The sequence below is a fragment of the Dreissena polymorpha genome, chromosome 9 (genome assembly GCF_020536995.1).
Source record: "Dreissena polymorpha isolate Duluth1 chromosome 9, UMN_Dpol_1.0, whole genome shotgun sequence".
In the NCBI taxonomy this organism is placed as follows: Eukaryota; Metazoa; Mollusca; class Bivalvia; order Myida; family Dreissenidae; genus Dreissena; species Dreissena polymorpha.
In genome coordinates this window covers 70040679-70056126 of record NC_068363.1, presented here as the reverse complement: position 1 = coordinate 70056126, position 15448 = coordinate 70040679, and the positions used below count along the sequence as shown (strand labels likewise).

At 35.3% G+C, this 15448-nt stretch overlaps 1 protein-coding gene and 1 long non-coding RNA gene across 2 annotated transcripts in view; one reads left to right on the top strand and one right to left on the bottom strand.

Annotated features, from left to right (window-relative positions):
* Positions 1-15448, bottom strand: part of LOC127844536 (transmembrane protein 241-like) — a 231399-nt gene that overhangs the window by 168994 nt on the left and 46957 nt on the right. The gene's annotated exons all lie outside the window — the stretch shown is intronic.
* LOC127844538 (uncharacterized) lies at positions 11381-12370 on the top strand. Its single transcript, XR_008032796.1, has 2 exons — positions 11381-11601; positions 12026-12370. It is a non-coding gene; the product is annotated as an uncharacterized LOC127844538 (long non-coding RNA).

Genomic DNA, 15448 nt, shown 5'->3' with positions numbered 1-15448 from the left:
GGAATCTTAGGTAATTCGTGACTCAATCGGGGGAATCGGTGATCACTTGATCTGTCTACGAATCATTTACGACTTTGTCAAGACTCTCAATAGTTCACCCCGATTGAGTTGCGAGCCCGCTAAGATTCTCGCGATTTAGTTACGAAACAGTTACGATTTTGTAAAGAATGATAAATAAATAATATTTTTCCATCATGTTTTGTTGTCGAATAACCCACAGTAAGGAGTATAGATGCGTAGGAATTAAATCACGAATGCGGAGCACGAGTGCTTTGATAACACGAATCTATACTTCTTACTGTGGGTTATTCGACAACAAGCCATCATAGAAAAATATTATTTCTATTCTTTTACGATTCTGATTGATTTGCTTCAAGCTTTTGGACGTGAACTATATTTTTCAATACTCCGACCTTCTTAGTACAAAGTTCACTATTTAGTGACGTCATTGAATTGTACAAACATTTGACGCCATTTTCATTCATAAATATTTTGCAAATTACGTCACTTTATTTTATGCTTTCCGGTGGTTTATAGAGAAATATCAGTGAATTAAAACTGATAATTTCACTGTTTCAAACAATGAAAATTATCAGTGAAAATTATCGATAATTTTCACTGTTTATGTTAAATGACGTCATTTTTTTTGACGAAATGACGTCATTTTCCCAACGAAATTCTTTAGTTAAACTCTTTAACAATGTATATAAACTGTGAAATAAAGCATAAAATAAAACGAAAATTTGTTGGGTTCGGTGGATTATCGATTTTAATTCACTCGTGATCATATAAAATGTATATTTTCACTCGTGGCTGCGCCACTCGTGAAAATATTATTTTCTATGATCACTCGTGAATTAAAATCGATAATCCACCGAATCCATCAAATATCCTCTATTTCATTGAGAACAACACTCATAGAAACTAAATGACGTCACATGTGTTACTTCTTCTGAAAAGCTGACATGCTATAAATGTTTTCTTAATTACGTTTCTTAACAAACAAATTCTTAGCAGGCGTGGTCACGCCACTTATCACCAAATATACAATTTGTTGTTTCATTACATTTATATACGTGCTACATTTTTTACATTTCTTTAAGAGCGGGATTTAAGCACGTGCATTTTACTGCAATATTTTCTTTATTTATTCGGAACTATTTTCGAAACATTAAGCTCCGCCCATAATTTATTGCAGAATAACCCACACTTTATTTCCTTCTTTGTCTATAGAAAACAAGCCGCGTGTCGTGTTAGAATCAATATCAGTAGATATTGGCGCCGAATTCATGGGTGCGTTCGGTGAGGTCCTAGCTTAGTCGTGACCGATCTGCATCGTTCGTAGTACAGTCGCAGTAGATTCTTACACATCGTAGTGAAGTCGCGACCCTATTCGCAAGACTTCAACCGATCCCACGATTCGTCGTAACTCAATCGTACCACTGTCGTAACTGAATCGCAGACTGTCACGAGTCTTCCCGATTCAATAAATGTGAGAAATCGTAGCGAATCGTTGGCTTGTTTTCGTAGTGGAATAGGGCCATTACATATCATGCATCAGGGTGCAGGATCAACGGGGTAACCGGGGTTAACACATGGGCTGGACAGATTGTAGACACACTGTTAAGAACTGTATTGTTTGCAAATATCTTATTGAAATACATTTGAAAAAATCTCTAGTGCGTTAAATACAGTTTTTCTGTGGGTTTGTGTCGATAGATTAAGGTAAAATAATAAATCCTTGAATACGTCTGAAATCGATGACACAATTTCACGTTGCGTGATATATATGAAACATAACCGTGCAGTATACACATCGAATATTAGAGCAAGAATATATGCTTATTTAATAAAGTAATTCTGGTGTATTTCACATTGCCATAAGCTGCATACAAATCTGTCAATTATGCACTAGTTGAAATTCTTAAGAATTGTTTTAAGTTATTTGAAAAAAGCACCACTTACCGGTGTGTTTACATCCATTAATGTTTAAAGGAACACACCTTGAAATGAAATACATGGCATAGTACATTTGAGTATAAATAAGAAACATATTTTATCTATGCCAATTAGAATATATCTGGCGGTTACAAGGTAGAAATACATCTCTTTTGCGCTTTTAAACTTAAAAATAATCGCGTTTGTCGAAATGGACGTATACGTCTAGAAATCCTACTTTCGGTTTTAAAAGCGGTACCGTTTGAAAAATAATAAATTACTTGCTAACTAGGCTATATATTTAATTTTATCTATGCCACTTAGAATATATCTGGTGGTTACACGGTAGAAATCCTTTCTTTTTTGCGCTTTAAAACTTACAAATAATCGCGTTTGTTGAAATGGACGTTCATTATGTTTTTTATAAAATCTCGTACTAAATCATTTTAAAAATAAGGTCAGTAGCTAAAACATCTTTTGTAATTTATAACTTTTGTTTTCAAGTTTAATCATACAATGAAGTCTTATTAAAGGGGCATTTTCACAGATTTTGGCATGTATTGTCATTAAATTCTTTATATTTATAAAAGTAAACATTGGATCTAAAAAGCTTAGGTTAAAAACAAGTATACAATAAAATAAAGAAAAAAAATAAACCTCAAGTGGGCTCGAACTAATGACCCCTTGAGTAAAAGTCTAACGCTTAGACCACTCTGCGTTCATACAATCAGAGATATTTTATACTCTATATAATCAATCCTTTTTTTCGGGGTTTTAAATTGTAAAAAATGCATATTATGGATATTTTAGAGCATTCTAAATGTTCGGTATTACTGTTTCCTCGCAAATAGCATAACTAAAACGAAGATTTGAGAATGTGAATCATTTTTCAATATTGTTCAATTTACCAAAACGTGAACAGGCTTCTTTAATGTAACTATTAACACTTCTACGATAATGTTATAAAGTTAACTTCTTCATTAAAAAAAAAAAAGATTTCATTAAAATATTAAGCTTGAAACATATTTGGTTCTAAACCCAATATTGTATTGTATTAGATTACAAATTTACATACAAAAATATGTAACTTCCGAAATGTACAGCTCCTTTGTTCGTTTGCTATTACTATCTATTACACAAAATATTTTGTCGTTTCTTAAATGTGCTAAAATATCAGCGTGCCCGTCGAATATGATATAATACGCGAAAAAACATGAATATACAGCATCATAACTTCCAGTGCCACCATGTATATTATTTCCAGCCATAAATCATCTTTAGCGCGGTTCCGTTACCGAAATATGCGTTCAGCAGCGTATTTATTGTTCAATTTCCTGTTTGGCCATACCAGTAGCTAATGTTGCCATGATTAAATCTATGCACCGAAATAACACCGCGATGTCGACTGAAACCTTAATTAACTTTCCGTAGCGGTCAACAGGCCGCAATAAACATGTTCTCCAACGACACGGAAATAAATAAAGTCGCAATAAATGGTACCAAACATTCCAGTATCTTGAGATTATTGTGCAAAATCGTCCACATATAATATAGCATCAAATAAACTGCTGTGTCATTTTGTCTATATACTCAGGCACAGATAGGTTAATCGATCTGTATGTGACGACATTAAATTACATAAATTTCTAATCAAATTAATGAAACAACTGATTATCGATTGAAATCCGAGTTTGATTGTTAAAGTGTCACGCATATTACATGTATATAATGCATTAATAAACACAGTGAAACAGAACCTCGTTAAAAAGTTTATACAGTGGAAACTTTGATAAGCCTTGAGAAACGGTTACAAGGCGCTTAAATTGAACCGTAGATGTGTGATGCATACTAACAATTTATATTTGCCGAGTTGTCAGAATTCAAATTTTACTATCGTTCGTTTTGTCCGAATATAAAAACAAATTTACCCAATTAAATTCATCTGTCATCGCCATGTTTGGTTTTGCGTTATTTTGAAAGTAGAAGGCGATTCTGATAAAACATGACAACAATTGTGTTCTATGTAACACAACCATAACAAATAAAAAAGATAAAATTTTCAGCATTTTATCATTTAGCTTAGATTTTGTTTATTGCTTCACCGTGTACCATGATAAAGGGGTACATGATAATAACATTATTACAGGTCAAATGTACTTGTTCACAGATTTATTTTCAAATAATTGTTAATGTTAGTACATAATTTGTTTAACAAAATTAAGATTTGTAAAAGTCTACAATAATAATGAAAGAAAGAAAAATAATATAAATATATTGATTTTCACGGGATCCGAATCTGGGACCTTTAAAAACAAAATAAAACTCACTATCACAACACCTTTCAGGCTTAAATAGTAAGGAACATTTTAAAGTGCCTGTTCGCGGAGATATATATGGGCAGAATCGTAAGAAAATGTGTTTTTTATTGAGAATATCGCTGAAAATCCGGTTGAAATCGGCTGAAAACAAACAATATAGCGATTTTATTTTGGGGTCGAGTGCGGTAAAGTACGCAAACGACCTAATTAATATTTATGAATCGACACGTTAATTCAAACCTAAACAAACAAAATTGCGGATACGGGCGAATTTAGCGGGGAGAAGGTAAGAACAAGTGCAAATACATCTGTTACAGACGGAAACTGAGTTGCAACGTTACGTTTCTGTTAAATTATGTATATCTTCAATATGCTTATAATGTTTAGCGAAGATAAATATAGATATAATTTGCATAACTCGCGACGTTGCAATGATTTTCGTCTTTTGCATGTATTTATGATTATTTATATATTATTTTATCGATTCAAAATCCATTTTGGCCAGGTGTTCGATGCCAACCTCGATGAAAATATACGTCAATGAATTTATGTAAAGTTTATTTCTCGCTTTACGATTAATATGCAAAACAAAGATCTATTCCGCGAACGGGGACTTTACGTTCAATGATGATAACGTACGTAGTTTCCAATTTTCGTTGAACACGCTATATTATTTTTCTGATTTTTATTAATGATTATTTTTACATGTACCGATATCGAAAACTTTTTTTCTTACATTGCGAGCTGTTTTTCTTTTTTGAAGACATCGTATACGTTATTAGTCTTTTAATCAAGTATACTTTGTTATATAACTTAACCAGTATAAAAATGATGGCTTATTATGAATCATTTTCCTGTTTGGTGTATATTTCCACGATTGTGATTATATATAAATTTTGATAACATAGCGTGCTCAGTACTTCATTAAAAAAAATGAAATCAATATTAAATCAATATTAATTCAACAATTCTATTCCATATGTCAAGAAGTTGCATCGAAAAAAAGAGCTTGCTTTCGCCCCGAACGCATAGTAAGACAATATATAGTGACCTTCTTGCATACCATTTACTAATCAAAGATGGTTGCAAAGCATATATGCCCTTACCTCGATGAAGTTTCTTTTTGGTAATGCCATATACTTAAGTCAGGTAATTTAAATAAAAGACCTTCTTGCATACTCTTTACGAATTAACGATGTTTGCAAAATGTCATTACCTCAATGAAGTGATAACATTTCTCTCTGTTAATGTCATACTTAAACCAGGTAATTGAAATGGTTGCACGAATGTTTTTTTTTTTAAACTAACCAGCAAAACGGAAAAGGCAAACACAATAAATCGGCCCCGTTGAGGGTTCAGACATACTGAACACGTTGTGAAATGAATTTTATATAGCATATGTCTAAACATGTGAAGGATGCTTTAAATGTTATCTACGATTTTTTTGCCTATTATTTTGCCTCACATGTACCATGGCGTCTTTAAGGCTCTGTTGTTACTAATGTGTACACATGTGCCAACCACCGCTCTGATTGGATTGCGGCCTCCTGAACAAGCTCCCTATCATAAACAAAAACCAACGTATGGAAAATTAATTTGTTTGATTTTGTAGCTTTCAAGTCTTATTTAACGTTGGCTTTCTTGATACAAGATCACAGACGATTTCTTTGCCATTAGGTTGCAACTACGTTAATTGACATTCTGATTTCACCACTGGTTTAGACAGAAGCTGATTTAGATATGAACAATTATCCTTTTTGTTTGTAGAAAAACATTTTGTTCAATAAAACGCATACCTTCACAAGATGTGGTTCTCTCAGTGTTAGTTTAGTTGTATCTCAGGAGAGAAATACAATGCATAAAATTAACTGCTCGAGGATATTGGAATCGTTCCGACGATTCGTAAATTATGCACTTACACGCAATGCAATTAAGGAATACTATTGCTGAATGCATGGAAAACCCATATTTGTATGTTGTGTCGCAGTGTACATCTATTGCTGGAAACTTCGGAGTTTCAATCACATGCATATTTAACAAATATATTTTACAGGGTCGAAGTTAAATTTCCAGATCCAAAGCAGATGGCGTACTCACAGCTACATTCTCCTTACGAAATACCTAAATTTGAACATCACTATCAAGTGAAGGAAGGCAAATCAAATGGTATTATAAATAAATATTGTGCTATGAAATAGAACAGAACAAAACAAAGATCGAAAAAAATAATCAATCAATACACATACGCAAAAATAATTACACAAAAACACAGACAAAAACATTTGACAATAATAACATAAAATTGAAAATTAACGCCTTTTAAAATAAATTTTAGATTTTCGTGACAACGTATGATGTATGAGAATGCTCGTTCTGTATTAACAAATATAAGACACTGTTTAAAATCGGTATTTGATTGAAAACGTAATTCCAGTTAGATATTACAAACACATGCTTAATTTGGGAAAAATAATATGTTCTGTTACAAATCAATACATTATCAGCTCTAAGTTTATGGGCTATAATACACAATTTGCTTGAAGTATCAATGTACATTATCTAGTTTCATTCTATAATTGTAAAACAAAGTTAATATAATTGGTCTTCTTTTATTAACATCAGGTATAACAGTATTTCTGAAATTGTCATATACAAGACAGATTAGAACAAAATGGTACTCTAGTAAGCAGTAGAAGTAGTATCGCACTAGTGAACAGTATAAGTAGTATCGCACTAGTAGGCAGTAGAGGTAGTATCGCACTAGTAAGCAGTAGAAGTAGTATCGCACTAGTAAGCAGTAGAAGAAGTATCACACTAGTAAGCAGTAGAAGAAGTATCGCACTGGTAAACAGAAGAAGTAGTATCGCACTAGAAAACAGTAGAAGTAGTATCGCACTAGAAAACAGTAGAAGTAGAATCGCACTGGTAAGCAGTAGAAGAAGTATCGCACTAGTAAGCAGTAAAAGTAGTATCGCACTAGTAAGCAGTATAAGTAGTATCGCATTAGTAAGCAGTATAAGTAGTATCGCACTAGTAAACAGTAGAAGTAGTATCGCACTAGTAAGCAGTATAAGTAGTATCGCACTGGTAAGCAGTAGAAGTAGTATCGCACTAGTAAGCAGTAGAAGTAGTATCGCACTAGTAAGCAGTATAAGTAGTATCGCACTAGTAAGCAGTATATATAGTTTCGCACTGGTAAGCAGTAGAAGTAGTATCGCACTAGTAAACAGTAGACGTAGTATCGCACCAGTGAACAGTATAAGTAGTATCGCACTAGTAAGCAGGTGAAGTAGTATCGCACTAGTAAGCAGTAGAAGTAGTATCGCACTAGTAAGCAGTAGAAGTAGTATCGCACTAGAAAGCAGTAGAAGTAGTATCGCACTGGTAAGCAGTAGAAGTAGTATCACACTGGTAAGCAGTAGATGTAGTATCGCACTAGTAAACAGTAGAAGTAGTATCGCACTAGTAAGCAGTAGATGTAGTATAGTATCGCACTAGTAAGCAGTAGAGGAAGTATCGCACTAGTAAGCAGTAGAAGTAGTATCGCACTAGTAAGCAGTAGAAGTAGTATCGCACTGGTAAACAGTATAAGTAGTTTCGCACTAGTAAGCAGTCGAAGTAGTATCGCACTAGTAAGCAGTAGAAGTAGTATCGAACTAGTAAGCAGTAGAAGTAGTATCGAACTAGTAAGCAGTAGAAGTAGTATCGCACTAGTAAGCAGTAGAAGTTGTATCGCACTAGTAAGCAGGTGAAGTAGTATCGCACTAGTAAGCAGTAGAAGTAGTATCGAACTAGTAAGCAGTAGAAGTAGTATCGCACTAGTAAGCAGTAGAAGAAGTATCGCACTAGTAAGCAGTAGATGTAGTATCGCACTAGTAAGCAGTAGATGTAGTATCGCACTAGTAAACAGTAGAAGTAGTATCGCACTAGTGAACAGTAGAAGTAGTATCGCACTAGTAAGCAGTAGAAGTAGTATCGCACTAGTAGGCAGTAGAAGTTGTATCGCACTAGTAAGCAGTAGATGTAGTATCGCACTAGTAAACAGTAGAAGTAGTATCGCACTAGTAAGCAGTAGAAGTAGTATCGCACTAGTAGGCAGTAGCAGTTGTATCGCACTAGTAAGCAGTAGATGTAGTATCGCACTAGTAAGCAGTAGAAGTAGTATCACACTAGTAAGCAGTAGAAGTAGTATCACACTAGTAAGCAGTAGAAGTAGTATCGCACAAGTAAGCAGTAGAAGTAGTATCGCACTAGTAGGCAGTAGCAGTTGTATCGCACTAGTAAGCAGTAGATGTAGTATCGCACTAGTAAGCAGTAGAAGTAGTATCGCACTAGTAAGCAGTAGATGTAGTACCGCACTAGTAAGCAGTAGATGTAGTATCGCACTAGTAAACAGTAGAAGAAGTATCGCACTAGTGAACAGTAGAAGTAGTATCGCACTAGTAAACAGTAGAAGTAGTATCGCACTAGTGAACAGTAGAAGTAGTATCGCACTAGTGAACAGTAGAAGTAGTATCGCACTAGTGAACAGTATAAGTAGTATTGCACTAGTGAACAGTATAAGTAGTATCGCACTAGTAGGCAGTAGAGGTAGTATCGCTCTAGTAAGCATTATAAGTAGTATCGCACTAGTAAACAGTAGAAGTATCGCACTAGTAAGCAGTAGAAGTAGTATCGCACTAGTAGGCAGTAGAAGTAGTATCGCACTAGAAAACAGTAGAAATAGTATCGCACTATTAAGCAGTAGAAGTAGTATCGCACTAGTAAACAGTAGAAGTTGTATCGCACTAGTAAGCCGTATAAGTAGTATCGCACTGGTAAGCAGTATAAGTAGTATCGCACTAGTAAGCAGTAGAAGTAGTATCGCACTAGTAGGCAGTAGAAGTAGTATCACACTAGTAAGCAGTATAAGTAGTATCGCACTGGTAAGCAGTAGAAGTAGTATCGCACTAGTAGGCAGTAGAAGTAGTATCGCACTAGTAGGCAGTAGAAGTAGATATCGCACAAGTAAGCAGTAGAAGTAATATCGCACTAGTAGGCAGTAGAAGTAGTATCACACTAGTAAACAGTAGAAGTTGTATCGCACTAGTAAGCCGTATAAGTAGTATCGCACTAGAAAACAGTAGAAAAAGTATCGCACTATTAAGCAGTAGAAGTAGTATCGCACTAGTAAACAGTAGACGTTGTATCGCACTAGTAAGCCGTATAAGTTGTATCGCACTGGTAAGCAGTATAAGTAGTATCGCACTAGTAAGCAGTAGAAGTAGTATCGCACTAGTAGGCAGTAGAAGTAGTATCACACTAGTAAGCAGTATAAGTAGTATCGCACTGGTAAGCAGTAGAAGTAGTATCGCACTAGTAGGCAGTAGAAGTAGTATCGCACTAGTAGGCAGTAGAAGTAGATATCGCACAAGTAAGCAGTAGAAGTAATATCGCACTAGTAGGCAGTAGAAGTAGTATCGCACTAGTAGGCAGTAGAAGTATCGCACTAGTTAGTAGTAGAAGTAGTATCGCACTAGAAAGCAGTATAAGTAATATCGCACTAGTAAGCAGTAGAGTTAGTATCGCACTAGTAAGCAGTAGAAGTAGTATCGCACTAGTACGCAGTAGAAGTAGTATCGCACTGGTAAGCAGTAGAAGTAGTATCGCACTAGTAAGCAGTAGAAGTAGTATCGCACTAGTGAACAGTATAAGTAGTATCGCACTAGTGAACAGTATAAGTAGTATCGCACTAGTAAGCAGTAGAAGTAGTATCGCACTAGTAAGCAGTAGAAGTAGTATCGCACTAGTAAGCAGTAGAAGTAGTATCGCACTAGTAAGCAGTAGAAGTAGTATCGCACTAGTTAGCAGTATAAGTAGTATCGCACTTGTGAACAGTATAAGTAGTATCGCACTAGTGAACAGTATAAGTAGTATCGCACTAGTAAGCAGTAGAAGTAGTATCGCACTAGTAAGCAGTAGAAGTAGTATCGCACTAGTAAGCAGTAGAAGTAGTATCGCACTAGTAAGCAGTAGAAGTAGTATCGCACTAGTAAGCAGTAGAAGTAGTATCGCACTAGTAAGCAGTAGAAGTAGTATCGCACTAGTAAGCAGTAGAAGTAGTATCGCACTAGTAAGCAGTAGAAGTAGTATCGCACTAGAAAGCAGTATAAGTAGTATCGCACTAGTAAGCAGTAGAAGTAGTATCGCACTAGTACGCAGTAGAAATTGTATCGCACTAGTAGGCAGTAGAAGTAGTATCGCACTAGTAAGCAGTAGAAGTAGTATCGCACTAGTAAGCAGTAGATGTAGTATCGCACTAGTACGCAGTAGCAGTTGTATCGCACTAGTAAGCAGTAGATGTAGTATCGCACCAGTGAACAGTAGAAGTAGTATCGCACTAGTAAGCAGTATAAGTAGTATCGCACTAGTAAGCAGTAGAAGTAGTATCACTCTAGTAGGCAGTAGAAGTAGTATCGCACTGGTAAGCAGTAGAAGTAGTATCGCTCTAGTAGGCAGTAGAAGTAGTATCGCACTAGTAAGCAGTAGAAGTAGTATCGCACTAGTAAGCAGTAGAAGTTGTATCGCACTAGTAAGCAGTAGAAGTTGTATCGCACTAGTAAGCAGTAGAAGTAGTATCGCACTAGTAAGCAGTAGAGGTAGTATCGCACTAGTAAGCAGTAGATGTAGTATCGCACTAGTAGGCAGTAGAAGGAGTATCACACTAGTAAGCAGGTGAAGTAGTATCGCACTAGTAATCAGTAGAAGTAGTATCGCACTAGAAAGCAGTAGAAGTAGTATCGCACTAGTAGGCAGTAGAAGTAGTATCGCACTAGTAAGCAGTAGAAGTAGTATCGCACTAGTACGCAGTAGAAGTTGTATCGCTCTAGTAAGCAGTAGAAGTAATATTGTACTAGTAAGCAGTATAATTAGTACTGCACTAGTAAGCAGTAGAAGAAGTACCGCACTGGTAAGCAGTAGAAGGAGTATTGCACTAGTAAGCAGTAGAAGAAGTACCGCACTGGTAAGCAGTAGAAGGAGTATTGCACTAGTAAGCAGTAGAAGAAGTACCGCACTGGTAAGCAGTAGAAGGAGTATTGCACTAGTAAGCAGTAGAAGTAGTATCGCACTAGTAAGCAGTAGAAGTAGTATCGCACTAGTACGCAGTAGCAGTAATATCGCACTAGTAAGCAATAGAGGTAGTATTCCTTCTCATAATCGATACATGTGCAATATTGTATGGATTTCACAGGAGAAGGACAGAAAAGCAGTCGTGTTTGTGATACTCAGTCTCATTTTAGAGTGTTCCATCGGAGTGTTGCGACAGACGATAAAAGACCCAACAAACATGTGCCATGACATTCAGGTAATATACTTATCCAAAACCATCAGATAATTGTATCGAAATTAAATGACCTACACACTTTCCGAAACAATTTCATATTCACGTGAGTTTAATTAACTAAGTATTTACGTAAGTATGTTAAAATTACAAATTGATGTCTGTTTTAGAATTATTACAGTTGCTTCGTTAGCAACATACGATCCGTCGACAGAAGACAACTAGCAATGAAAATACATAGTCTTCAAAAGCTGTATTCCTATGTTGAACAAGCTTGTCGTTGCAATGCTACGGCGGCACGTGTTCAACACATGGAGCTTTAGAATATACGTCATATATCGACAAAACGTTAGTAAACGGCGTGACAACAAACGATATGGAGTTACGTGATTTTGTTCAATGAAAAATACATTTATTTCTCTCTTATTAACTTCTTTCATCATTTCAGGCCATTCTGACCACTGCTGTTTGGAAGAACTGGTAAACTGCACTCTGCAATCTATCTTAACAATGCGTCCTTTTGGAAACAATAAATGTAGTGCGTTAATTTCGTTCACCACATGTGTTTCTGAAAACAGCATGTTGTGTGACGTCGCCATTTACCTGAGTAAAGACAAATTGTTCCAACAACTAAACGACGTTTGTACATAGAACATGGTGAATCGGATATAAGTGTTGATCACAAAGACATAATTCATATCATAGTTAAACGTGCTCGTGTTATTACCGAGTTATTAGTATCGACATGTTTATATTGATAAATGTTGCTTCATAATAAAACAAATCATTTGAGCCTTATTTAATATTTATATTTTCGACCTCATATTATCAGTGTGCATGATCAATGGGGTTCATAGGGTTTTTACACACGGGCTTCACATAATGTAAGCACACCGTTAAGAACTTTATTTTTGCAAATATCTCAAGTTATTAATATACATTAGCAAACCCTTTAGTTCATAAAAGACAATTTTCTTGCAGTTTGTGCCGATACCTAAAGATTTAAGAATAAATCATGGGGAACGTCTGAAATCGGTGGCAAAATTTCACTCAGCATAAACGTGCACATGAATGCGTTAGACATCGAATAATTGGCCAAGAAGACAGGCTTTTAAGTGAAGAAATTCTGATGTATTTCACATTTTCATTAACAGCATTAAACTGTATAGTATGCACTAATTGAAATTCTTAAGAACAATTGTTTAATAAAGTTATTTGAAGAACAGCACCACATACCGGTGTGTACACATCCATTAACATTCAATTGTGAACCCCAAATAGTCACGTGATCCTGATCGCTGTTATCATCAAGGAGTAATATAACATTAAGTTTTGGGGACGGAAAGAATGTGAAGAGGAGGAAGAATACTTAAGTTTTCTTTAACAATATGTTTATACCCGTGAGATCCCCACACGTTACCTACCGGTCGCTAGGCGGACACCATATCCATTACGCCATGGCGACCTATAAATATGTTTATACTATATGTGTATCGTTATGTTTTATATCAATGTTGCTACGTTATTGCAGACATCATCTTTGTTCGTATAACCGAATAAATCATATATCTGGTTTCGACAGGGCTTACTGATCGGTTACTATATGTTGATCGCTTCCGAATAAGTTCCTTTAAGGAATTATAAGATTATTATAAATATGTAAGGAATGTTTCGATTTTTCTCTCACTCATAATGGACTTCTCTGGTTTTTTTTGCATGATTACGATTATTTTGTGTTCATGTACGTTTATGTATGTTTTGTTTACTTGTGAGTGAGTGCCTATGACAGTGTGTGTTTTGTGTGGGATGGAGGGGTGGGTGTTTGAGTGGGTGTGTGCGGGCGAGCGTGCGTGTGTATATGTGCATTTTGCTTTGTTTTTATTTTGCTTATTTCTTTTGAAAATATGTTGTCCTCGTGTGCCTTAGATGGCGTATAAATCGAATTTGACACCTACCTATAAAAAATATATATACGCAGTCTATTATATAGGGAGAAAATCAATTGTATTTAAAGAGAAAAAATGCGGACAATACGAGCATTTTATCTTGACGCAACATTGATTTGCAAATTAGAAATTATTAGCAAATCGCTTTGTGTTGGAGGAATTAACGATAAAGATACATTGATAATTTGCGTAATTAAATTTCATTTTCTGCGCGCACTAATTTAATTAATTATGGAATGTTTTGACAGTGAAAAATGTAGCGTATGATGATTTTTGTTTAATCTTTTAAACTTGCGAATTTAATATACGTTTTCTTGAATTCTATGTAATTAACATTATTTGATGTTACCGCCCCTGCAGTTGTTTTATTTCACCAAGGTTAACTAAACACGCCAAAACATATACAATTATCATAACACTGACGGAACCGCAGTTTTTTTAATATTGTGCAAACATAATGCCCTTTGGTAAAGACACAATTTTGGTCCTCAGAACCAAAGCGAACTCGCTTTTTGGTTAACCCCAACAGTGCGTTCAAGTACTTAATATATAAAGTGCAACGAAACGTACGGTTACTTGTGCCTAGTACATCCTTATTTCGACACTTACATTACCGTTATTATAGTCACCATCATCACCATCGTCGTTGTCCAATTTCGACAACATTATCATCATTATTATCATTATGATCAGTAGTATTATCGTCATCAAAGTCACCATCGTGATATCAGATTGTTAACGCCAGCATCTGCACCGTCGTAATTGACATCGGCATTATCAACTGCATGCATGTTTCTGATCGACAGATTGCCAATATTGCAATCATCGGTCGATAAACATCGGCCTTAATATGATAATATCAGCAATACTCATGTCTGGTGACTGAATATTTGAAACATGAGATTAATACCCGTATACTTATGATGATTGATATATCGTGTATCATACGACGATGGTGATACTAGTGGTGATGGATAAAAGGCATATGTTTGGGGGAATTATTACGTATCACTGCAAACTACTTTTCTTTAATTATGATTATTAACAACAAAAATCAAACCAAAGTCTGGTTGAGAGTAAAGTGCGTTCCTTCGGTGACATCCTTTGGAGTTAAACGCTCATCTGTTTGTTGCAAAGGGACAAAATTTAGTTAACTTGTGTTTGTTTTTGTTTTTCAAACAAATACCTTTGTTTTTAATACAATTCATTCATGTTTTAATATGAAACAACGTTCATATATCTATCCAATTTAATAAATTAAATCGCCTCAATACAAAGTCAACGTTCAATTAAATCAAGCATTATAAAATCTACTCTCACTTGTGTTGCTGAAATCGATTGATTAAAATAGTCGTGTGAAAGGTACAACAAACATAGCCTGTAATCATGCATTGACATGCTATCGTTTGAATGTATTAATCTATAAACACTTAATGTGCTCCGCATAAATACTGAAGAGGTTTGACATGTGTCTGATTTGTATTCATCAACCCGATAATTGATAAATGGACGGAAACATCACATTCACGACCATACATCAGTCGTACAAAAATCTTCATCAAAAAGATTTAAGAGCAGTTTTTATACTATTTATGCAAAGAGTTTAAGTGATTATGTAGAATGTTTTATTTACGATAATACATTTTTTCTGCTGTTTGTGAACCTGAAGTTCCTCTTTGTTTAGATTGGAATACATTATGTATGGCCCTGACAGTTGTCGATACATTACTTGTGTTGGGAAACCTACACTATCCATTGGGAGGGGGAGGGGAATGTGCTGAGAGATACCTACCAAACTGTGATTTATAATATCATCTTTAAACTTTTTATATCCGTATAGAAAGTTGGCAGTTTAGGCGTTACGTGCTGTTAATTGCTAGGGAAGGCAACGTATTTGATAGGCACGTACTTCTTGAGAAAGACCA